This window comes from Melozone crissalis, unplaced genomic scaffold, assembly GCF_028551555.1.
Source record: "Melozone crissalis strain CALT ecotype California unplaced genomic scaffold, PUWL_Pcris_2 ptg000046l_1, whole genome shotgun sequence".
Taxonomy (NCBI): domain Eukaryota; kingdom Metazoa; phylum Chordata; class Aves; order Passeriformes; family Passerellidae; genus Melozone; species Melozone crissalis.
This window is the reverse complement of record NW_026535824.1, coordinates 11,826,378-11,852,432: the sequence shown is the minus strand read 5'-3', so window position 1 is coordinate 11,852,432 and position 26,055 is coordinate 11,826,378. Positions and strand designations below refer to the sequence as shown.

Genomic DNA, 26,055 nt, shown 5'->3' with positions numbered 1-26,055 from the left:
AGGGTCCAGTCCCGGCCCCGGCCCCGGCCCCGGCCCCGGCTCCTCCCGCGGCCCGCGGAGGACACACGCGGCGCGGCCGCTCCCGCCACCTCCGCTGCGGCTTCCCCGGCCCGAGCTCCGCCGCTCGGCAGCGCGGCCTCCAGCCCCAAGCCGCCGCGGCCCGGGGCGGGTGGGGATGCCGGGCCCGGGGCGGGTGAGGGGCGCTCGGGGGTCGTTGCTGGCCCCGAGCCGAGCGCTGACAGCCGCGTCTCGCCCGCAGGTGAGGCGCAGGAGGCCCTGCAGGAGCGGTACCGGCTGGGATCGCTGCTGGGGCGCGGCGGCTTCGGCAGCGTCTTCGCGGCCACGCGGCTCTCGGACGGCGCCCCGGTGAGCGGCGGGGCCGGCGGCGGGCGCGGGAGGAAGGGGCGGAGGAGGAGGTAGGAGGAGGAGAAGGTCGGGGCGCGGCGGGACGGGTGGCGAGCTCAGCCCGCTGCTCTCCCTCGCTCGCAGGTGGCCATCAAACGCGTGCCGCGGGATCGCATCCGGCACTGGGGCGAGCTGGTGAGTGAGCGGGGCCAGCGGCAGCAGCCGGGCCGTGCCAGGCGGCGAGGAGCCGGGGCCCGGCAGGGTAGGAGCCGCTGGGAGCCCTGCGGGGAGAGCGGGCGTGGGCTGAGCGGGGCGTGCAGAGCATCCCGGGCTGGCTGAGGGCTCCCAGAGCCCCGGCACGGCCTCGGCCCCACTGACGGCACCGCGCTCCTCCCGCAGCCCGACGGCACCAGCGCCCCGCTGGAGATCGTGCTGCTGGCCAAGGTGTCCCGTGGCTGTGGTGGTGTTATTCAGCTCCTGGAGTGGCTTGAGCTCCCCGACAGCTTCCTGCTGGTGCTGGAGCGTCCGGAGCGGTGCCAGGAACTCTCGGGTTTCCTGGCGGAGCGGGGGTTCCTGCCCGAGGAGGAGGCGCGGGGGCTGTTCCGCCAGGTGCTGGAGGCCGTGCGGCACTGCACCAGCTGCGGGGTCCTGCACAGGGACATCAAGCCCGAGAACATTCTGCTCGACCTGGCCAGTGGGCAGCTGAAACTGATCGACTTTGGCTGTGGCGCCTTCCTCCAAGACACAGCCTACACCCAGTTTGCAGGTGAGCCCTCGCAGGGGATGCTCCTGGGCATCTTGTGGCCCAGCCTGGGTGCAGCACTGGGGCTTCCCCCTATTGCAGCCGGGATAGGATTGATGCTGGAGCCGAGTTGTTCTGGGTGGGGTGTGAGGGCGGCCAGCTCCCAGCCCTGCTGACAGCCTTCAGCACCCACTGTGGCCTGGGCTGGGGCTGGAGGTGGGGCAGCCAGCCCGACACAAACCCCCATGGGGGTAGCAGAGATGGGAGTCTGACCCCATGCCCCAGATGGTTTGGTGTGCAGGCGAGGAAGGGCTGGACTGCTCCGCTCTCCTTGTTTGCCTTGGCTTATTAACATTTTTGGGGGCCATGGAGGTGGGGAGGAGAGTGAGTTTTCTCCACTACTGGGTGGGTTTCTTCTTTGTGTGTCATGGTTGGGCCTTCCCAGGGATTGTGCTGCCCTCTTCCAGCACCGGTGGCTTCTTTTCCAGCCCCGAGTTTGTGCACAAGTCCCAGGTGCTGGTGAGAGGGCAGCTCTCACTCCATGTGCCTCTGGGGCAGCCCCCACATGGCCAGGGATGCTGGGGCCAGGCTCTGGGAGCAGCAGCATCCCCCTGCTGATCTCTGTCTGTGTTCCACAGGAACCCTGTCCTATAGCCCACCAGAGTGGATCCAGCACCAACGCTACCACGGCGAGGCAGCCACGATCTGGTCCCTGGGCCTCCTGCTGTGCCACCTGGTCATGGGGAAGCACCCGTTCAGGAGGGGCCAGGAGATCATCCGGGGGCGGATCTTGTTCCCACGATGGCTCTCTCAAGGTGGATCCTCATCTCTGGGCACGGGGGCAGTACCATTGCTGGGAGACAGGAGCAGGCTCATGGGCATCCCGCTCTGGCAGCTGCTGAGGAGGTGGCACATGTCCTGCTCTCCTGCTGTCCTCCAAACAGAACATCCATGGGGAAGTTTAGGCCCAGCTCTGGGCACACCCAGCATGGCCTGGGCATGGGAACAGGGGGGCAACTTCTCCAATTGACTGATGATTTCTGGTTTCTCTCCCCAGACTGCCAGGATATCATTAAGAGGTGTTTGTCCATGCAGCCCTCGGAGAGGCCATCCTTAGAAGATCTTTTCTGTCATCCTTGGGTGAAGGGTGTTCCTCTGCCCTAGAAGATGGGAGAGATCCACGTGCACATTTGGATCCAGGGGCCTGGCAGGTACCAGCTCCACGCATCTCTTGGCAATCAGTGGCAAAGCAAACCAGGCTGGTTTTGTCCTGCCTGTAGCTTTGAGCAGGGGTCAGCAGAAGGGAATATGCAGCTCTTGGGCTGGAGCTGAGCTGCAGACCTGGTGTGGCAAGCACTGGTGACCACCATCCCCCTGGTTTTGTTTGTCCTGTTCATGGATGGCTGGGGCCCTGGGCAGAGCCCTGACAGCCTGGTCTGGCCCCAGGGCAGGAGAAGGAGCCTCTGGAGAAGCTGTTCCAGGTGGGGCTGCTGCTGGAGACACCAAGGACAACCTCAGGGATGACAATCTCTTCCCAGCCTGGCCAGCTGAAGATGATGGACTTGGATTCTGGCACCTTCTTCAAAGCCAGGCTCCAGGCCCAATTCGCAGGTGAGTCCACAGGCAGGGGGATGCTCCCTGATCTGGGCATGGCACGGCCTGGCTGGGCACCAAAGGTTCCCCCTTTGCTGGGGCAGATGTAATGAATTCTTCAGTCAGCTGCCCAGCTGCTTTTTGACTCTAGGAAGCTACTGAGGGCTGCATGTGCCGTGGCTGGCTGCAGGCTGGGCACATGTGCTGCCCTCCTGCTCTGCTGCCAAAGGCAGCAGGAATGGGCAGCTCTGGGCACAGCCAGCATGGCCTGGGCACCGCAGGCCTTGGCACAAGGGCACAGGAGCTCTCAGCTGACGGGCACTTTTTGCTTTCTCTCCTTGCAGCCAGGCTCTGCGGGTGCTGAGGCTGCTCTGGGCTCTGCCAGGGCTCTGCTGGGCTCAGCCCTGGGCCCAGCTGGGCTGGCTCTGCCCTCACATTGCTGTCACAGCTCTGCATCAGACGAGCCCGTTGCGAGCACAGTGCCTGAGCTTTCTGCTTTGGCAGGTGAGTGAGACTCTGCTGCAGGCCCAGAGATTGCAGCTGGGGACACACATCCAATTGGCAAGGACCCAAACTCTCCACAGTCCCAGCTGAATGCCTGGATCTCTTTTGTCTGTCCCATTCTTCCTTCTTTATTGGCTGGAATTATGCAATTGCACGTTCTTCCTCCTCTAGAAGTGCCACGAGTGGGCCAAAGCTGGCGAGTGGGCCGTGCTCCTGAGGCAGTGGAGTCTGGAGCTGGTGGATGGAGAATTGCTCTTCTGCACTGCCAAACCAGAGCAAAAAGCTGTAAGTGGGACTTTGTCAGGGATTTCTTAGAGACACAGTTTCAAAGGGAATGTGCAGCTCATTTCCAGGCTGAGAAGGAAGGTCATCTTCTAAAGGATTTGGGGTTTGACAGAGTTTCCACTCCCAGTCCTGCTTGGAGCTGGAAGGGCACAAAGCAATTTCCTTGTGCTTCAACCACAATTTCAAATACCAATGTTGGAAACAAAGCCCAAAATCTTTTAAAAGGCTGCTGAGGTCAGTAAGATGGATGCATGCCATCAGCACATTTACAATGTAAATAACTGAGTTCTCTTTTTAAAAAGATCATTTACCTCTTAATGCACAGAATTTAACTTTGCCTTTATATTTTGGTTTTTTTCACTAACATTATGTTTTTTTCACTAACACTTGGATTTTACTCTTATCTTTTACCATTTACCTATTTTTCCCTTTGTCCTTTTTTTTCCTTTCAATAGAAAACATGTCCTACAAAAGGAACATCCTTTGCTCCTGGTTCCTGTGTGGAGCAGCTCCCTTCCTGCTGGCTGAGCTGGTCAGGCAGAGCCCGGCTTTTCCCCATTGCTGGGCACAGACTGATGGAGAAGCACTGCTGAACACGGGCACACAGAGGGACCAGCAGCAGCTGCCTTTGGCCACCTGAGGCTCCAAGGCCCAAACTCTGAGCAGCCAGGGCTGGAAGAGACTGGCAGGATCTGATCCCTGACTCTGGGCCAGGGCTGCACAAATGACCCCACAGAAGCAGCAGCAGCAGCAGCAGCAGCACCAGCAGATGGAGCTGATTTTGAGCACAGCCCCTGCCCTTCTTCCCTCCCGTGTGCAGTGGTGTCACAGCAGCCTGAGGCACCTGGGAGCCCCCAGTGCCAGCAGGGACTGGAGATGGCAGCCCTGGGCTCCTGGAGGCTTTGCAGGGAATGGAGCTGGGCACTCCCTGTCCATGGGGAGCTTCCAGATGGAAAAGGCTGCTGTGCCCAGGCAGCTGCAAGGGCACAGAAAGGAGGCTCTGGAGCACTGGATCTGTGCCAGTGCCACAGTCCTGGGCAGCAGCCACTGAGCCCTGGGGGAACAGAGGGCACAGCAAGAGGGACAGAACCAGGCAAGGGCAGAGACTGGAGAGAGCCAGGCCCGGGAGCAGGAACAGCTGCTCCATTGCACTCTTGGAGAAAGCTCTTGGCTGGTTCAAAGCACTGAAAGGCGTGAAGGGCAGAGAGGAGGCCACAGCAAACAATGCTCCTGTTTGCACAGCCTCCCCTCTCCGTGTCCCAGAAGGAATTGCATGGACTGTGTTCTTCTCTCCGAGGCATCTCGTTCAGCATGAGCAGCTCAGCACCAGGAGCTGAAGGAGCTGAAGCCTCAGGCCACAGGAGCTGGGCAAGAGGGAACTTTTGGAGCAAAGTAATGCTGCTAAAATAGTCCCAGCTGGATGCAGTGGATATAATCATGGAATCACAGAATCCTTTCTGTTGGAAAATCCCTCTGAGCTCAGCCAGTGCAGCCGCTCACCCAGCAGTGTGAAGCCCAGCACTAAACCACGTCCCTGCAGTGCCAAGGCCTGGACACCAGCCCTGAGTGCGGCCTGGACAGCAGGCCCTGAGCCAAAGGTGGCCTCTGGATGAACCTTCCAAGCAAAGGTTATCTTTGTATCTGCTCCCTGATGAAATATGCATGGTCATTAGCAGTGAGATAGATGCAGCCACTCGTTAGTGAAACATGTGTTGGAGATGAGGGGGAGACGACCATCCTTTAATGCATCGAACTCCGATTTTATTGATCAATCAATCACCTTAAATAACAAAGTTAACGAACTTCATGCATATTCTGTAATCCAATGTCATGATAGGCTAACAGAGAAATTTCTAACCACTCCCTTTGTTTTAGAATACCTACAATTGTTTATTAAAAACAGAAACCAAAACAGAAACCAAAAACTAAAACAGAAACCAGTGTTCCCAAAACGTTTTCATCTGTTCTCAGGATGGCAGGCCTTCCCAGAGACGGTGTTCTACTTGTTATGGGAAGACAATCTGAGAACTCCATTGTTTATAGAATGATGCCTGAGAGAGTCTAATTGTTTATACAAATCAGAAGGCTGAGAGCTGTTAGAAACTGCTTTTACTTTTCCCCTATACTTTTCTCTCAATTGTATGTCTCATGGCCTTTTCTTTAAGTCATTCTTGAAAAACTCTCCAACAAACATGTATTGACCTTTGTGTATTTAGAAGCCAGACAAGGCCATGAAATCTGACATCTGGCCTTGTTTGGGGCTGTATGGTCAAAGTCAGCTCCCTTGGTTCCTCCTTGAGCCCTGGCCAGGCTTTGGGAGGGACCCAAGAGGTGGATGAAAGCAGATGTTGCCACACTAGCAGTGCTGTCAGTTTGTTCCTTCAGCACTGTCAGAGCTGGGCCCTCTCCTAGCGGGGTTGGAGCCTCACCTGGGGCTGGAGGCACCTGCAGGAATTCCCAGTGCCCAGGAGTGGCTCTGCAGCCCTTGGCTGTGACAGCTTCCCCAGCTGCTGTGTGGGTCTGGGGGATGGTAAAGGCTGAGGGTAAATGCTGCTGGATCTTTGTTAATCTCTGCAGGCAATCTTTGTTGGGGATGGTTGGGTGCATTGCTGAGCTGCTCCTTTTGTGATTCTTTGCTGCTCTGAACTGCAGGAAATGACACTGATTCCTTCAGTTGGAGTCTGTGTCTTTGGTGCTGCCCCTGCCCACTGGTAAAACAAAACTGGCACAGTCTGGCCAGATCCCAACAAAATGTCACTTGTTCAGTGTAAATGTGAGGAATCAGTGCCATCAGAAATTCCCAGCTGGGAAGCCCTTCCCTGGAGTTCCCTGGCTCTGGAGTGGGCTGAGGTCGGAGCCCCGTGGGAGCAGTGGGGCAGTCGGGTAAAAGAAGCTGCACCCCTGGATGTCTTCAAATGCATCCAAAAATTGTATATGGAAAAGGAAAAGACCTTGTGGATTTGGGCAGACAAAGATGAATTTGTTGAGAGTACATAGGAAACAGCACCTTCAGAAGGAACAATGATTGTTGGAATGCTCGCACAAGGAGCAACAGAAGAAGGTTTTCAGCTTGAGCTCAGATGCCCTTGTGCAAGTGAAATATCAATATAACAAATAACTATATACATATTTATAGTATAATAAGACCTTCATGTTTATATTTATAGCTTTTAATGTATATATGTCTATATCTACATGTCTATATCTGTATTTATATATAAATATGTACATATAATAATAATGTGAAATAGTGCTGACAATACTAATTTGGTATCTTTGGCTGCTCAGGGATGTAACACGAAATACCCTACAGAACAGGATTGGCCAGGACCCTAATGTCAGTGGTCAACTTTGTGAGATTGTATACAATGGAAAAAGGAGGAAGGGAGGAAATTGGCTATTTTTACAGGGTGTGCTGATACTGTGATGCAGAGTGCTTTGTCTGTTCCTGTGAAAAATACAGCGATTTTGTCTGCAGGGTTTTTCATGTACCAGAGTATGCACAAGCTGCAGGATTGGTTGAAAGGGTGAAGGGGTTGTTAAAAGAGCAGTTGGAAAGATGAGGAGAAGGGAACCTTTGCCCATGGAGAACCCATCTCCCAGATGTGCTCCATGCCCTTCACAATGGCCCATGGGGGAAATGGAAACCCCCTGGCTGTGCACGGCTGCCCCCAATTTGCAAATCCAACCATTGGCAGTGAGACTTGGGCTGCCTGGGAAATTGTTCTGGCTGTGATGGCCCCTGGCAGGGCCGGCCCAGAGGCTGCAGGGCTGGGCCTTCATGCATTGGAGTTCATTAGGAGAAATTCAAAGCAAATGAGAGCTGTCAATACTGAAACAGGAATTCAGATTCCTCCAGGACACTTTGCTTTGGTAACTGCTCCCTTGGAGCTTGGCCTTGCAAAGTGTTCCTGTCATGGCAGGAGGAAATGATGCAGAATATCAAGGAGAAATTACAGTAATTCTGTAAACAATAATGAACAAGATTGGATTATTCAACCCTGTGACAGGGTAGCACAATTATTGATATTGCAACTCTAAGAGCAATTGATAAAAAAGGAGATCCAGCTCCAGTCACCACCATTTGTGGAGATAAAGGGTTTGGATCCAGCAGCCCTAATAATGGAGCCAGAGTGTGGGTCGGAGGCCAAATGGCCCTCCCGAGGCAGCTGAAGGAGCAGCTCCTAGGAAAGACAACTCTGAGTCCTGAAACCTGGGCAGGAACAATGGGAATGTGTCCCTGCATCCAAGGATTCTGTGTGAGAACAAGGAGATCTGACAGGATACTGTTTTACACATCCTGCCAGACCAGATCTCCCTGTTTGCCCCAAGGGCCCCTTTGGAAAATGCTCTGATCCACGGGGCTCCATGTGAAGGCTGCTGTGACACTGAGGGACTTGCACAGGAATTCCATCCAGGAGCCTGGGTGCCCCTCAGGGACTGGGACCCGGCCCCTTCCAGCCAGAGGGGAAAGGGCCCCCCAAGCCTTGTTAGCCACAGACAGCATGGGAAAGCTGAACAGCAAAGGGCCTGGGGGCATTATTCTGGAATTAAAAAGGTGCCAGCTCCATGGGCAACAGAATTCTTGTTCCTAATTCGAATGATTGAGAAAAAAGAATGAAGAACGGTGTCACTAAAGTACTACTGATGTCTGTAAGGTGTACCTTGATAGTCAGCCAGAATCTTTTTCTGCCACAAACACCTCTAGTGTTTCACCAATGGATTGGTCATCAAAATGTAATGATGGGTTTTGATGGATTGCTGAGCTTCTTTTGTAATTCTCTGCTAATGATGATGTGCTTTGCTGAGCTTATCCTTTTGTAAATCTTTGCAGCTGTGCATGATATAAATGACACAATTCCTTCAGTTGGTGTCTGTGTCTTTGGTAGTGAGCCTGCCCACTGGTGAAACAGGGTGCCCTCTTGCCTAGGTGTTCCCTGGGAAGGCAAAAGCCCTCCCTCCAAAATTCCCCCCTTTCTCCCTGTTCCCCCCTTCATACACTGAGCATGATGTCCTCTGGTCTGGGCTATGCCCGGGTCAGTTGGGGTCCCCTGTCCTGGCTGTGTCCCCTGCCCAGCTCCCCCACAGCCGCAGCCCCTCCCCAGCGTGGCTGGACGAGGGGCAGGACAGGCCTTGGCTGTGCTGCAGCTCAGCAAGAACAAAACCATCTCTGTGTGCTCAGCCCTGTGCTCAGCACCCGGCCCAGCAGTGTCTCAGTGCCAGGGCTGTGCCCTCAGTCCCTGCCAGGGGTTTCCATGACAACTGCCAGGACGGGTGACCCAGGTGTGCCCCCAGTGCCCATTGCCATGGAAACAGTGCCCAGTCCTGCCCCTTTCTGTCTGGCTGACCTGGCCTTTGGCCCTGGCAGTGCCGTTGGCTGCTGGTTCCTGGTGCCTGAGCGGCCAGTGCGGCACAGGGCAGGTGGCCATGGCACAGCCCCCAGCAAGGGATCCCCTCTGGCTCTGGGCACTGACACCAGCCCTGAGCAAGGGGCCAGGGCAGCTTTCTATGGCCACTAACCATCACAACGGGGCTGGGCATTGGTTGCCATGGCACCAAACCAAGGACCGGGCCCCATGGCCATTGGCATGGCACCTGGTGGCACCAACAAGTGTCACTGCAATTGTACCTGGAACAGCCCTGGCACCGCTTTGTCCTGAGGGTTGCAATGGCAGCTGAGGGCAGCAACAGCTGGGGCTCTGCAAGGGCCCTGGGGGAGATGGGAAGGAGCAGCAGAGCAGGGGCTGATCCATCCCCAGTGCGCTGCACAGCCCAGGGCAGCGTCCCAGAGCGTCCACATGGAGCTGCCAACAACATCCCCCCTCTGCAGCCCTGGCCTCTCCCCCAGCTCACACAGGTGCCCCATCCTTGCAGGCACAGACACGGCAGCACTGGCTCAGCAGCCCCTGTTTGCATTGCACACAGCAGCGGGAGCACCCCCATGCTGTTGGTGTGGGCACATGAACCTGAGGGAGCACAAATGCCATCAGCCCCTGGGGCCAGCAAGGGCTGGGGAACACCAGGGAAACCACTCAGCTTTGTCCTGGCCTCTGCAGTCAGCCAGAAAGTTTGTTCCCATCAGCTGGGAGTTTCCTGTCCCACTGCAGACGCTGTTGCTCAGAGCCAGGGCTGCCTAGCAGCCACCCCCAAACTGCCCTCAGCATTTCCTCTGCTTCACCATTGCTTTCTTTACTCTTCCTGATACAAATTTCTTCTAATTGCCCTCCTCAGGGGACCCAGAACTGGACACAGCACTCGAGGTGCTGCCCAAGCAGTGCTGAGCACAGGGGAAGAATCCCTGCCCTGCTCCTGCTGGCCACACCATTCCTGAGCCAGGCCAGGAGCCATTGGCCTTCTTGGCCACCTGGGCACACTGCTGCCTCATGCCCAGCCTGCTGTCCATCAGTCCCTGCAGGTCCCTTTCTGCCTGGCCGCTCTCCAGCCGCTCTGTCCCCAGGCTGTATTGCTGCAGGGGTTGTTGTGGCCAAAGTGCAGGACCCGGCACTTGGACTTGTTAAACCTCACCTTGTTGGGTTTGGGTCCTGGATCCAGCCTGTCCAGGGCCCTGTGCAGAGCCCTCCTACCTCCATCCTCCATCAGATCCACACTCACACCCAGTTTGGTGTCATCTGCAGATTTGCTGATGTTGGAGACAATCCCGTCATCCAGACCATTCCATGCAGACATTGAAATCCACGCTGGCTGGCTCTGACCCCTCGGCCATCCTGTGGGTGCCCTGGGATGGCACTCAAGGTGATCTGTTCCATAACTTTGCTAAGCACCCAGGTCAGGCTGACCGGCCTGGAGTTCCCCAGCTCCTCCTTCCAGCCCTTCTTGAGGATGGGCTCACACTGGCACCTCTAGTGCTCTGGGACCTCCCTGCTGAGCCAGCACTGATGGTAAATGATGGAGAGCAGCTTGGGGAGCTCATCCACCAGCTCCCTCATCCCCCTGAGATGGATCCCATCCAATCCCATTCACCTGTGAGCATCTGAGTGGCTCAACAGGTCACCAGCTGCTTCCTCCTGGATTCCAGGGGGGCTGTTCTGCTCCCTGTGCCCATCTACCAGCTCAGGAGAGCACTTGTCCTGAGGACAGCCTGTCCTAATATTGAAAATTGAGAGAAACAAGATGTTAAGTAGCTCTGCCTTCTCCTTATCTTTAGTTACTATATTCCCCACTGCATCCAATAAAGAGTAGAGGTTCTCCTTATCCCATGTTTTGCTATTAATTTAATTGTGGAAACATTGTCTATTTTTTTTCACAGAAGTGGTCAGGTTAAACTCTAATTGAGTTTTCACCTCTTGACTTTTTTTCTGCACGACTTTACAACATCCTTAAACATTTCCTAAGCTGCTTGACCTTCTGTCCCAAGTTGATGCACCTCTTGTTACCCTTGAGTTCCCACAAAATCTCCACGGCCAGCCAGGCCAGTCATTTTCCTCACTAGCTCATCTTTTGCCACACTGGGACAGGCTGCTCCTTCCCCCTTAAGATTACTTTCTTGAAATGTGTCCATCCTTCCTGGACCCCTTTGTTTGTAAGGGATATTTTCCTTAAAAAGAAATCAGTGCCTGATTCATTACTCCCCAAATCTGCATCCTAAATAAGCCAAAGTCTGCCCTTCATAATTGTTAATAAATTGTTTCCTGTTCAACTGTGGTCTGTTGGCCATGAAGGGAAAATTTCTGTGCCTCTGAGTCTCACCAGTTCCTGACCCCCAAAGGACACAAACCCGATGAGTTGTGTTTCCCACTCCAGTGGCTGCACTTGCACTTCCCTCCATAGCCAGAGCAGAGCTCCCTTGTCCCAGAAAGTTCTTGGCAATGCAGGGATGAAGGAAACAGGACAGGCTCTGGGGATCAGGGGCAGGGCACAGCCAGGGATTTGGAGCCTGTTGTGAGCCGAGGGCAGGACTCAGACCTTGGCCTTGGTGAACCTCATCCCATTGTCCTGGGCCCATGGCTCCAGCCTGGCCAGATCCCTCTGCAGAGCTTCCTGCCCCCCCAGCACAGCCACACTCCCACCCAGCTTGGGCTCACCTGGGAACTGACTGAGGGTACCCTCAATGGCCTCATCCAGATCAGCAATAAAGAGATTTCGCTGACCTGGCCCCAATCCTGAGCCCTGGGGACACCCCTGGATGTGACCCCATTCCTCAGCTGCTCTGACTGCCAGGGGTTGGATGAGAGAAATGGTGGTGTTGGGGTAGGAACAAAGTGTGATTGACTGTAAGCCATGAAGGGTCTTGATTTTCATATCTGCTCAAACTGCATTAGGAGGTGCTGGGGATCAATATCAACTGGGGATTGCTGATATCAATCTATAAAGAAGAAAATAAAACAGGACAAAAGAGTTCTCTCTGCATTGTTTTCAATATGGTATATTCACTTTGAATAGCCTTCTGAAATCTGTCTAATTAACCACAGAAGATCTGAAAACTTAGATTATTCCCATGGGATTTTCTTGTTTTGGGTGTTTTGAACAAATGTTTATGAGCTTTTCTTACTTAATTCCTGAAGTCAAGAGGTGCTGGGGATCCATATCAACTGGATACCAATCTATAAACAAGATACCAATCTATAAACAAGAAAAGAAAACTGGACAAAACCAGTTCTCTCTGTTTAGTTTTCAATATACCATATTCACTTTAAATACACCTCTGAAATCTGACTAATTAACCACAGAACAATTGAAAACTTCAATATTTCCCACGGGGTTTTCTTGTTGAAATGTTTTAAACAAATGTTTAATAGCCTTTTTCACTGAATTCCTCAACTGAGTAGCTCAAGAAAGAAGAGGCCTCTGGAGTAGTAAAATTCATCAGCACCCTCCAAGTGGCTGAGGATCCATCTCCATCAGAGCAGCAATGAACAGAAATGGGCACAGCTTTGTGGCTGCCCCAGCTTTGGCATGGGCCCTGGGCCTGGAGCAAGAGCAGCTCTTGAGGTCCCCAAGGCCGGGGCTCTTGTGCTGCCCTGGGTAGATGGGATGGCAGCAGGGGCTGCAGAGCTCTCAGCACCTCAGGCCGAGGGGAGCAGGGAAGCCAGGGAGCCTCCTTTGGCCTTGGCCAAGCACCTTCCCTCATGGCTGGAGCCGAGTCCTGTGGCTGCTGCTGTGCCCTTGCCAGGGGCTGAGGCGGTGGGGCAGTGCCCAGAGCAGCCTGGCTTGAGCAGAGCTGTGGGGCCAGAGCCAGCTGGACTGGGCTGGGGAGAGGCCCTTGGTGCTGCCCAGAGCTCAGGGCAGCTGGCAGAGCTTGCAGGGAGCTGGGCTGGGCTCAGACAGCCTGGCCTAGAAAACATCAGTGTCCATCTCAGCCTGACTGAGCATGCAGGGACAGGACTCAGGCCAGGCCTTGTGAGGTAGGGCCAGAGCCTGTGCAAGGCATTGCAAACAGGCAAGTGGCCCAGAGAGGAGGCTGCTCTGTGCCCTTGATGGCAGGGATGGAGGAGGGAGGGGGTCCAGAACATTTGTCAGCACCAGCCTCTGTGCCCAGGCCTTTGCAGCCCTGGCTGCTGAGCCCAGCTTCCGCCTGGGCTGAGTTTGGCTGTGGCCCAGCTCCATCCTCCTGCAGGGTCAGGGCCTGTTCCCAGTCATGGCCAGCCCTGGCTGCCTCTCTGCTGGCCCAGAGGCTGGCAGAGCCCAGCACAGGGCTGTCTGTGCAGTCCCACAGGTGCCAGGGGCTCTGCAGGAGCTGGCAGAGGCTGCTCAGCAGGGAGACCATGGGGCACAGAGCCCCAAGGCTGCTGTGGGCACCACGGCACAGGGGCCGTTCCCAGCCGCAATGCTCCTGGCCTGGGCTGGGCCTGCACAGGGGCTGGGCCACCATGGCTGGGCCAGCACAGGCCCAGCCGCTGCTGGGGCTGACAGCAAGGCCAGGCTCACACAAGACATTGCTGAGCATGGCCTGTGCTGACCAGACCTGACTGTGCCAAAGGCAGAGCTCAGCTGCCCTTGGGGGCTGCAGCAACAGTCCAGAGCCCAAAGAGCCTCCATGGCTGTGCTGGAGACCAAGGCTGCAGGAGGGAAATGCAGGGCTGCTGCAGGATGGGGAGGGCATTGAATTCCAGCACACACCTCAGCTCTCTGATGATCCCAGCACCATGCTGGGCCCTGTTTCAGACTGGAGCAGAGCAGATGTTGATGGGACAGGAGCCCTGCGGGGCTGTCAGGGACCTGCAGCTTGCAAGGTGCTCTGCTCTCCCTCAGGTGCTTTCGGAGAGATCCAATCCTAGCTGGGCACCTCAGGGCACAAGTGGCACTGCCTGGTCCCCCCCCCCCCCCCCCCCCGGCAGTCTTGCCTGGCGGGGCGGGGAGGGAGGAGTGAGTGGGGCTGGGGCACTTTCGCTTTTGGCTTGCTGGCCTGCTTGCTTGCCTGCTTGCTTGCTTGCTTCTGCCTTAGCCCTAGCTGATAGCTGCCTTTTTTTTTCCCCCTTTGCTGCTTTCTGCGCTGTTTTTTTTCTTTTCTTTCGTCCTCTCTTTCTTACCCGCCCCAGAAGATACTGGACCGGCTCCGGACCTGACCTGGGACGTCCGGCGGGATCTCCGGAGTCAGCGAGAGAAGCTCAGAGCCCTCCACAACACTGCCTGGTTTCTTTTCTTTTCTTGTGTTGGGGAGTGTTCTTTTGTTACTTGTCAATAAAGAGGTTTTCTTTTCCACTTTGCTCCTCCGAGAAATTCCTTCCCTAACCCGGTATTGGGGGAGGGGTGGTTGGAGGTTTGTCTTTTGGGGGGCTCCCTTTTGGAGATTTCCCCTAATTTGTCCTAACCAGGACAATCTTTTTGGTGCGTTGGCCAGGAAACAGAGGCCAAAGACAGTGGAAAAAAACCTATAACAATAATATTTTGGTTTTGGTTGTTTTGTGGGCATATTGGTAATTCATAATGTCATTTGGGTTGAAAGCTTGCCGGTATTTCTGGTCCCTTGGGGTTTTTGAAGCTTTAATACCTTTGTGGTCCCTAGGGTTATTTCCTTACCCAGAAATAGCTCTGGTGTTGTCCCTAATAAGTAACCATTGTAAGCGGGGGGCACTAACCAGAATAGTCATTGGGCTGGTCGTATGTGTGCTGATTTGTCGGAGGTTTATGAAAGACTTTGTTTCAGGAATGTATGGATTGCTGTCATGGCTGTGTACTCAGTTTGTTTGGGGAGAAGAAGGGGAAGGGGCTTCTCAGCTTTTGTCTTCCTTCTTCTCCTCCAAATTGTTGACATCTCTATTAGAAAATATTGAATTTCCCCTGAGTTTAAAAGAAACCATCTTTCTGGCATTTAATTTATTAAGCCTTTTCTATACTGTCTGGAGTGTATATAAAATGAAAGCCGAGATTTCTAGAGGGGTTAGAGAGACTCCTGATTCAGGAGTAAAACAAAGCAGGAAAAATCTTGACTGGAGTGGGAAATGGGAGGATATGGGCCAGACTTTAAAGGAATTTTCTGATCCTATAGACTGGGACTTTCCATCTGATCAAATTCAGAACCCAGTCGAGGTGGCAAAGTATTTGAGGGAGAAGTGCCATGGTAAGACTAAGGAGGAAAGGATTACTGCAGCGAGCTGGGTCTTGGCGCTTGTTTACCGTACTCTGCTAGATACTGTGGAGCAGCAGATAGCAGAAAGGGAACAGGGAGATAAGTTAGTTACTATCCCAGTGACCCAGGCTGCAGCTAACATCCCAGGCTCCAGGCTAGCAGCTGAATCAGACAATAGGCCTCAACCCATGGCTGTCGCAGCTAATACAAGAGGTGGAAAGTGTAAAGGCAAGACCGATCGAAAGGTGGAAGATGATGATGATGATGCAGGAGAAGGACCCTCACCAAAATCAGAGGCCACATCAAAGGGCACAGATTCTGGAGCTAATATTGACTCCTTTTCTCTGAAGGACCTCAGAGGCCTAAGAAAGGATTACAGATGACAACCTGACGAATCTATAATTAGTTGGTTAGTCCGCCTTTGGGATGCTGCAGGGGAGGTTACGATTTTGGATGGTATTGAAGCGAGACATTTGGGATCCCTGTCACATGATCCTGTCATCGATCAAGGTATGATGAGCAGGGCTAGCCCTCACAGCCTCTGGGAACGGGTCCTGGATAGTGTAGCACAAAGATACTTATGTGCAGATGATCTCTATATACAGCAGACACGGTGGAAAACCATAGAACAGGGGATCCAACGCCTGAGAGAGATGGCGGTGGCAGAGCTCATTTTCTCAGATGATATAACAACTAGGAATCCGGACCTGGTACCATGCACACCCGTAATGTGGAGGAAACTTGTGCGACTTGGGCCACCTGAATACGCTTCTGTCCTAGCAATAATGAAGCGGGATGATACATATGAGACTGTGCTCGATATGGCGAAGAAGCTTCGAGTGTATGCAGATGCTGTGCATGGACCAACTCATGCCAGAATTGCAGCAGTGGAAACCCGACTGCAGAAACTAGAGGACAAAATAGAGGAGAATCATAAGAAACTCCGGGAAGAGATTAAGGAGGACCTTATTCAAATCTCAGCTGTGCAAATTAGAGGCCCTGGTATCCAACGCTGGTGCTCCTTTGATGGGGAGAGAAGGTACACCCCATGGGCTGAGTTATGGGTCTTTCTGCGTGAGTCTGGAGAAGACATGAGGAGATGGGATGGAAAACCCACCGCTGCTTTGGCACAACGGGTGCGTGATTTGAAGAAAAGAGGAAGTATCACCAAAAAGAGAGCAGCTCTGGTTGCTCGTAGCTGAGATGTTGAGTATGACGATGACATGTCCGATCCCCTTGAAGGAACTTCTAAGGCATACGCCCAAGGAAAGAAGGACAGTCTGGCTTAGAGGGGCCCTGCCTCTAGCCAGGAAGAGGCACGGGAAAACCGGGTTTTTTGGAAGGTGTGGATCAGATGGCCTGGCACATCAGAGCCACAAGACTATGAAGCATTGGTTGACACTGGATCACAGTGTACCTTAATGCCATCGGAACACGTGGGGACGGAACCTGTTTCCATTGCTGGAGTGACGGGGGGATCACAACAGTTGACTTTATTGGAAGCTGAGGTGAGCTTGACTGGGAAGGAGTGGCAGGAACATCCGATTGTGACTGGTCCAGAGGCTCCGTGTATTTTGGGCATAGACTTCCTCCGGAATGGCTATTACAAAGATCCTAAGGGATTCAGGTGGGCTTTTGAAATAGCTGCAGTGGAGATAGAGGGTATTAAACAATTGAATACCTTGTCTGGACTATCAGAGAACCCATCTGCAGTAGGACTCTTGAAGGTAGAGGAGCAATGAGTACCAATTGCCACCTCAACAGTGCACCACAGGCAATACCGGACAAATCGAGATGCCGTGATCCCCATCCACAAGATGATCCGAGAGCTGGAGAGCCAAGGGGTGGTCAGTAAAACCCACTCACCCTTTAACAGCCCTATCTGGCCCGTGCGAAAATCTGACGGAGAATGGAGATTGACTGTGGACTATCGTGCCTTGAATGAAGTGACTCCACCACTGAGTGCGGCTGTACCGGACATACTGGAACATGGCATCGAGTGGGTATACCATATCCCCTATCATGCACCAGCTGCAGGGAAAGTGGAAAGGTATAATGGATTGTTAAAAACCACCTTAAAAGCATTGGGTGGGGGGTCTTTAAAAAACTGGGAGCAGCATTTGGCAAAGGCTACCTGGTTAGTTAACACTCGAGGTTCCACCAACCGAGCGGGTCCTGCTCAGTCTGAGCTCCTTAATATAGTAGATGGGGATAAAGCCCCAGTGGCCCATGTCAGAGGTTTGTTGGGAAAGACAGTATGGATCAACCCTGCCTCGAGTACAGACAAACCTATCCGTGGGATTGTTTTTCCTCAAGGACCAGGTTATACATGGTGGATAATGCAGAAAGATGGAACAACATGGTGTGTACCTCAGGGAGACCCGATTGTGGGGTGAGACTCATATATGAATGTCATTGTTTGTTGAATGTGAGACAGAAGGAAACTGTAAGTGTCAAAGGTCTGAGCAAGTAAGATGAGAGGAATGCGTAAGTGTCAAAGGTGTGAGTAAGTAAAATGAAAGTTTTTTATTGTATGTTCACGATATGGGATAAGGGGTAGAGTGTCATGGGGTGACAGCCTTTATCCCAGTATCGTGTATTGGTCTGGCAGCTGTGTTTTCTCTCTCTCTCTCTCTCTCTCTCTCCCCCCCACCCCCCGGTCGTCTTGCCGCGGTGGGGCGGGGAGGGAGGAGTGAGGGGGAATGGGGCACATTCGCTTTCGGCTGTTTGGCTTTGCTTGCTGCTTGCTTGCTGGCTGGCCTGCTTGCTTGGCTTGACGCTTTGCTTGCTTGCTATTGCCTTAGCCCTAGCTGATAGCTGCCTTTTTTCCCTTTGCTGCTTTCTGCTTTCTGCGCTGTTTTTTTTCCTTCTCTTTCGTCCTCTCTTTCTTACCCTACCCTGAAGATACTGGACCGGCTCCGGACCTGACTTGGGACGTCCGGGATCCCCGGAGTCTGCGAGAGAAGCTCGGCGCCCTCCACAACACTGACTGGTTTCTCTCCTTTTCTTGTGTTGGGGAGTGTTCTTTTGTCATTTGTCAATAAACAGGTTTTGTTTTCCACTTTGCTCCTCCAAGAAATTCCTTCCCGAACCCGGTATTGGGGGGAGGGGTGGTTGGAGGTTTATTTTTTTGGGGGGACACCCTTTTGGAGATTTCCCCTAATTTGTCCTAAACTAGGACAAGCACATAATTCCTGCCTCTTCCTGAGATTTCATTGCTGGGTGAGGAGCTCAGCAGTGCTGAAAGCTGAGGCCTGTCCTTTGTGATCCCTTTGGGATGGCAGTGGAAGTGCCCTGAGTGCACATTCAGAGGCACCTTCAGGGCTTCTCATGCCATGACACCAAAACTAAATGTGCAAGGTGACTTCCTAGAATGGCATGTAGTCCTTTGAAATATCTGCAGGCAGTGGTCTGAAACTGCTTTTTGAGCCTGCTCCTTGGGATCATCAGTGAGGGGCTGAGGGCTGGCCTGAGCGTCCCAGTGGGAGCAGCCCCACAGCCTCACGTGCAGAGCAGGCATTGCCAGAGGCCCTGGAGATCTCATCTGCCCTGCATCCACCATTGTCAAGGTGCTGTAAGCATCAGCTGGTGCTGACTTTCCTCTTGGACCCCTTGGTTTAGGCACTATAGGGAATTTCTCTCCTGAAGCCCGTGGGATTTGCCCCTGGCAGGTGTGATGGGGATGCTTGGGGAGTGTGGGGCTTTGGGGGAATGCTGCCCGGGCAGGGGCTGAGCTCGGGGCCCTGTTGGGCCCATGGCCCCCAGAAGCAGCAGCAGCAGCAGCAGCAGCATCCCCAGGGCCCAAAGCCCCGTGCCCCCTGCCCAGCACAGGCTGCCCTGCAGCTGTCACCCGAGCGGGGCCCAGGGGCCACTGGCTGCTGGCAGCAGCAGGAATGCGGGCAGGGTGAGGATGCCCTAGCCTGGCTTTTGTCTCTGGAACAATGCAGGCACAGGGCAGTGCAGAGCAGGCTGGGAAGCAGAGCCCAGGGCCTTTGGAGGCTGCAAGGCTTAAAGATCAGCCCCTGCAGCAGCCCAGATGTAGCTGGCCCAGTTGCCAAGGCTGTGGGGGCCTTGAGATCGTGCAGGTGGATTTTGGATGGCTGTGGCCTGCTGGTGGCTCTGGGCCCAGGAGTGCCTGTGGCTGCAGCAGGAAGGGTGACTGAAGGTTTGCTGCCTGCTTTGGTGGCCTGGCTGCAGAGGCCAATGCTGTGAGAGCCCCCTGTGTGAGAGCTGGTGAGAGCTGAGCTCTTGGGGACAGCGCTGTGCCCCAGGCCAGGAAGAGCAGCAGTGCCCAGTGCCAGGAGTGGTGTCAGTGGGAGCCCCTGTGCACAGGGACCCCCAGCCCCAGGGTGGCTGTGCCAGCACCCCCAGGGACCTCCAGCCGCAGGAACGTGGAACAAGTGGAACTCACAATTGTGCAAAGGCTGCCTGTTCCCAAAGGAATGGCCAAGAGAAGTCAGGTTTTAAAATGAAACAGTATTTATTTGCCAAAGATTGGCAAATCTAGGATTTACAGAACATGTGTCATTATACAATTGTTATAACAACAAGAACAACAATGTACAGAACATATTTACATGGGATCCGAGGGGCTAACAATCTTCAAAACGTATTTACAGGAAACTTCTAATGTAGTCAACATATTTACAGGAACTTCACAACTTTCAAACGTATTTACAAAGGTATCAGATCTGCGCCATCATGTGCATGGGTCCTGGAAGAAAGGAAGCAGCAGAGCTGGACTCAGCTGGCAGCACTGGGCCCAGCAGGGCTGGGAGCTGGGCCCCAGGGGCTGGGCCGGGGCTGGCAGGGCTGGCGTGGCCCCAGGCAAGCGCAGGGCAGGCCGGGGCTGGTGCTTGTGGCAGCACAAGCCAGGCCCCCTGCGGGCACCGTGTCCCTGAGCGGGGCCATCCAGCCCAGCCCCAGCCTGGCGTCAGGGGACCCAGTGTGTGTGTGGGCAGGGCGTGGGAAGCATCTGCCTGTCTTACCTGTGGGGCTGCATCTTCATCCAAGGACCATGGGCTCCTCCTCGTCTTTCTCATCAACTTCCATATCCTCGATGTTGTCCTCCTCATCCACCTCCATCTCTTCGATGTTGTCCTCCTCGTCTACTTCCATGTCTTCAACAGTGGAGGACATGGAAGTAGAGGAGGAGTCCACCTCCATCATCTCTTCCTCATCCAGGCCCAGGTCCACTTCCATCTCCTCCACAGTGTCTCTGTCAGGCTGTAAGGGGCAGCACAATCTCCCAGTGGGCTTCTTGTCCCACACCATCCATTCCCACATGGCTGCAGCCTGCCCAGGCCAGGTGCCCCCTGCCTGGAATTGCACTGTACCTCCATTGGCACATCAGAGCACATCCTGCTGTGATTGGCGCTCCAAATCTGGCTGCAGGAAAAGCCCAGGCAGCAGCAGCAGCTCTGTGCTGAGGGTCAGAGTGCAGGGTGAGCAGCAACTGACCCTTGGCAGCCGCTGAAGTGTCTGCTGTGCTCGTTTCCAGGTCCTGGACATTCCACCTGGAACCCTCTGGGTGCTGTGATGTCACTGACGTTTCAGGGCCACTCCGCCGTGGGAGATGGGGATGGCAGAATGATCAAATCCTTGAATGGTTTGGCTTTGAAGGGACCCTCAAGATGATGTGGTTCCAAGCTTATCAACCTCCCAGCACACCAGGTGGATGTGGCCCCTGTCACACCTGGCCTTGGATGTTGCTGGGGATGGGGCATCCACAGCCTCTCTGCACTGGTCCCTGTGTCAGGGTCAAGCACCCTGAGAGTAAAGAACTTCTTCCCATCATCAAATATCTTCCACCTCTTGCAGTTTGATCCCATTCTCCCTTGTCCTGTCTCTACAGTTCTTGACCAAGAGTCCTCTCCCACTCCCCTTTGGGTCAGGCTGTTCCTGCAGGGTCACACGTGTGGCCTAACCTGCAGACAGGAGAGAGAGAAGCCAATTCCCAGTAAGAGAAAATGGGGAAAGTGACACGAGAGATGAGAGAAGACGGAAAATGTAGAGACATGCAAGGCATTGGTTTGGATGGGCTGTTGGATTCATGCCTTTTATTAGAGGCCAGGTTCCCCGGTGCACTCAGTTCCTGCCTGTCCTGAGACTTTATTGCTAGTGAGGAGCTCTGCAGTCCTGAAAGCTGAGGCCTGTCCTTTGTGTTCCCTGTGTTGGGATGGCAGTGGAAGGGCCCTAAGTGCACATTGATAGGCACTTTCATGGCTTCTCATGCCACGACACGAAAACTAAATGTGCAAGGTGGCTTCCTAGAATGACATGTAGTCCTTTGAAATATCTGCAGGCAGTGGTCTGAAACTGCTTTGTGAGCCTGCTCCTTGGGATCATCAGTGAGGGGCTGAGGGCTGGCCTGAGCCCAGTGCTGTGTCCCACTGGGAGCAGCCCCACAGCCTCACGTGCAGAGCAGGCACTGCCAGAGGCGCTGGAGATCTCACCTGCCCTGCAGCCACCATTGTAAAGGAGCTGTAAACCTAAGATGGTGCTGACTTTCCCCTTGGACCCCTTGGTTTAGTCACTAGGGGGAATTTCTTTCCTGAAGCCTGTGGTATTTCCTCCTGGCAGCTGTGATGGGGATGCTCGGGGAGTGTGGGGCTTTGGGGGCAGCTGCCCGGGCAGGGGATGAGCTCGGGGCCCTGTTGGGCCCATGGCCCCCAGCAGCAGCAGCAGCAGCAGCAGCCCCAGGGCCCAAAGCCCCATGCCCCCTGCCCAACACAGGCTGCCCTGTCCCTGCAGCTGTCACCGAAGTGGGGCCCTGGGGCCAGTGGCCGCTGGAAGCAGCAGGAATGCGGGCAGGGTGAGGATGCCCTTCCTTGGCTTTTGGTTCTGGAACAAAGCGGGCTCAGGGCAGTGCAGAGCAGGCTGGGAAGCAGAGCCCAGGGCCTTTGGAGGCTGCAAGGCTTAAAGATCAGCCCCTGCAACAGCCCAGAGGCAGGTGGTCCAGTTGCCAAGGCTGTGGTGGCCTTGAGAGCGTGCAGGTGGATTTTGCATGGCTGTGGCCTGCTGGCGGCTCTGGGCCCAGGAGTCCCTGTGGCTGCAGCAGGAAGGGTGGCTGAAGGTTTGCTGCCTGCTTTGGTGGCCTGGCTGCAGGGGCCAGTGCTGGGAGAGCCCCCTGTGTGAGAGCTGGTGAGAGCTGAGCTCTTGGGGACAGCGCTGTGCTCCAGGCCAGGAAGAGCAGCAGTGCCCAGTGCCAGGAGTGGTGTCAGTGGGAGCCCCTGTGCACAGGGACCCCCAGCCCCGGGGTGGCCGTGCCAGCATCCCCAGGCACCCCCAGCCCCGGGAACGCGGAACAAGTGGAAACTACAAGTGCGCAAAGGCTGCCTGTGCCCAAAGGAATGACCAAGAGAAGTGAGGTTTTAAAAAGAAACAGTATTTATTTGCCAAAGATCAGCAAATCTAGGATTTACAGAACATGTGTCATAACAATTGTTATAACAACAACAATGACAATGTACAGAACATATTTACATGGGATCTGAGGGGCTAACAATCTTCAAAATGTATTTACAGGAAACTTCTAACGTAGTCAACATATTTACAGGAACTTCACAACTTTCAAAAGTATTTACAAAGGTATCAGATCTGCGCCATCATGTGCATGAGTCCTGGAAGAAAGGAAGCAGCAGAGCTGGACTCAGCTGGCAGCACTGGACCCAGCAGGGCTGGGAGCTGGGCCCCAGGGGCTGGGCTGGGGCTGGCAGGGCTGGTGTGGCCCCAGGCAAGCGCAGGGCAGGCCGGGGCTGGTGCTTGTGGCAGCACAATCCAGGCCCCCTGCGGGCACCGTGTCCCTGAGCGGGGCCATCCAGCCCAGCCCCAGCCTGGCGTCAGGAGACCCAGTGTGTGTGTGGGCAGGATGTGGGAAGCATCTGCCTGTCTTACCTGTGGGGCTGCATCTTCATCCAAGGACCATGGGCTCCTCCTCATCTTTCTCATCAACTTCCATATCCTCGATGTTGCCCTCCGCATCTACGTCCATCACCTCAATGGTCTCCTCCTCGTCTACTTCCATGTCCTCCACAGTGGAGGACATGGAAGTAGAGGAGGAGTCCACCTCCATCATTTCTTCCTCATCCTGGCCCAGGTCCACTTCCATCTCCTCCACAGTGTCTCTGTCAGTCTGCAAGGGGCAGCACAATCTCCCAGTGGGCTTCTTGTCCCACACCATCCATTCCCACATGGCTGCAGCCTGCCCAAGCCGGATGCCCTCTGCCTGGAATTGCACTGTACCTCCACGGGCACAGCAGAGCACATTGTGCTGTGATTGGCACTCCAGATCTGGCTGCAGGAAAAGCCCAGGCAGCAGCAGCAGCTCTGTGCTGAGGGTCAGAGTGCAGGGTGAGCAGCAACTGACCCTTGGCAGCCGCTGAAGTGTCTGCTGTGCTCGTTTCCAGGTCCTGGATATTCCACCTGGAACCCTCTGGGTGCTGTGATGTCACTGAAGTTTCAGGGCCACACCACCGTGGGAGATGGGGATGGCAGAATGATCAAATCCGTGAATGGTTTGGCTTGGAAGGGACCCTGAAGATGATCTGGTTCCAAGCTGAGCAACGTCTCAGGTTGCTGCGGCCCCTGTCCCACCTGGCCTTGGATGTTGCTGGGGATGGGGCATCCACAGCCTCTCTGCACTGGTCCCTGTGTCAGGGACAAGCACCCTGAGAGTAAAGAACTTCCCATCATTAAATCTGATCCACTTCCTTCAGTTTGATCCCATTCCTCCGTTTCCTCCCCCTGCATATCCTGACAAAGTATCCTCTCCCACTTCCCTGTGGGTCAGGCTGTTCCTGCAGGGTTACGCATGTAGCTTAACTTGCAGACAGGAGAGAGAAAAGCCACGTACCCAGTCAGAGAAAATGGGGAAAGTGGCTTGAGAACTGAGCGAAGACGGAAAAAGTAGAGACATGCAAGCATTGGTTTGGGTTGTGTGGTATGTGGGATTCGTGCCTTTCATTAGAGGCCACGTTCCCTTGTGCACTCAGTTCTTGTGTTGCAGCCTGTCCACAGCCAGCCTGTGTGAGGGACCTGCACTCCCAGAGCTGGGAGCACGCTTGTTTAACTGCTTGTTAACAAGGTGAGTGTGGGATTTTTGTGGAACTCTAACCAATGTGGATTGCAATTAGGAGGGTCCTGGGAGGGAGACCAAAATGGGGCTGGGCACACAATATGGGGGTGAACAGTGCAGGATCATTACAGTAAGCCAGGAGCAAAACGGTAAAGAGAGTTGGAACAGTCTAGGGGAACACATATATGGAAAATACAGCAGTTGAACTGGGTGATATGGAGAAAACGTGCTGCATCAACATGAACCTGCAAATGCCCATGGGCGACACCATTGCATTCAGAGCCGTGTCTCTCTTTTACCATGGTCACTTTGCCCTGAGGTATTACAGCTCCAATGGTAGGCCCCGGGGCCCTCACAACTCCCCCCTTTTTGTTGCCTATAAACAAGGCTTCTGCCATAGAATTTTGCAGGCCTTTAGCAAAAATGGATAAAATAACCAACACAATGAATACAATAAACCAAGTCCACAAAACGGTCTTAACTAAAGATGGAAGCCAGCCTTTCATCCCCCAATATTTGAAAAGTCCAGTGAACCAGTCGTTGTTGCCTTCCATCTGGATCTTTTTTCCTTGATCTTTTAGCAGCTGGATGCCCTGGTATACTGACTCCCTATATGATAGCACATAGAAAAAACACATGCCATCAAAAGCCTGACAGGCATGGTTATGGACAAGAAATTGTGGCTTGTCTGTGCAAGCAACCAGCTGAAAGCATGCGGCTCAGTGAAGAGCATCCAGATTCCTGCTGCAGCAGCAACCAATGGCAGCATCCTCTGACTTTGATAATTTGTTATCTGGCGGCTTTGATGGCCTAAAAGTAAACAGATAAAGCGAGTAGAAAGTGAAACGCAAGTTGTGTTCCCACTAAACTTTCTCTTCTGTAAGGCAAGGGTGTGAACGCAGCTTATTACAACAATCATAGAGCAATGCTAAAATATGATTTTTACAAATGTTAAGACATATATCCTAGTTAGTGGTGTCTGAGCTATCTTGGTCTTGGTGTGTGTGGTCAACGCTGCTTAGGAGATCTTCTTCTGTCCTTCTCCTTCTTCTTTTCCAGGCTGCTGCTGTCTCTCTTAGGCTTTCATTCTGTTCTTCTGATGGTAGCTTTGGTGTTTGCCTCACAGTTCCCAGAAAGAGTTTTTACATATTTTGCTGGGATCCATCTTAGGAGTGTTACTGTAAAGACAAGGGCATCTTCGCTTCCCCAAGTAATGAATGGAAAAGGGCCCATAATTTGTTTAGATTCAGGTTCTTTGCTCAACACAGGTTGCTGGTGTTGTAATTGGGCTGCAGTTGAATTAGTAAACTGCCTGATGACTGGGGGAGTTGTCTCCATAAATGGGTTGTTCAAAAAGTTGAATACATAAAAGGCCTTGGCCAGTCTCTCAATGGAAGATAATATCTGGACTCCCCAGCTCAGCTGATCAAGGATCCTTTTGATGGATCAGTGGGCCCTCTCGGCTATGGACTGTCCTGTGGCAGAGTGTGGTATGCCTGTGACATGTTTTATACCCCAGTGGTCAGAAGCTTGTTGGAATCAGTGCAAGGTATAAGCAAGAGCATTAGCAGTTTTAATTTCCTGTGGGATTGCTAAGGTGGAAAAAACGAAAAAGTAATGTTTTATAGCATCTTCTGATTTTTTAACAGCATGGGCAGAGGCAAAAATCACACTGGAAAAGACATTGATTTAGAAGTGGATGAATTTTAGTGTGCCCAAAGGGGCTTAGTGTGTGGTGTCTGATTGCCAGATGTGGAGACTCTCTAATCCTCTTGGACTGACTCCTGCTCTGACAGAAGCAAGGCCATGTTCCTGACAATTGGGGCAGGTGGCTACAATGGACCTTGCCTGGTCTCAGGTAATTTTGAACATCCTGAGCAGCGCAGGAATATTTTGGTGGTAGAATTTTTTGCTGATCCTAGTCTGTGTAAATTTGATTTGAGGTGTATTGCACTGGCTCAGATGTTTGAAGTAGGCAATTGA

The 26,055-nt window shown here is 53.7% G+C and overlaps 1 pseudogene; it reads left to right on the top strand.

Annotated features, from left to right (window-relative positions):
* Positions 1 to 246: 246 nt before the first annotated feature.
* On the top strand, positions 247 to 26,055 carry LOC128943491 (serine/threonine-protein kinase pim-1-like; annotated as a pseudogene).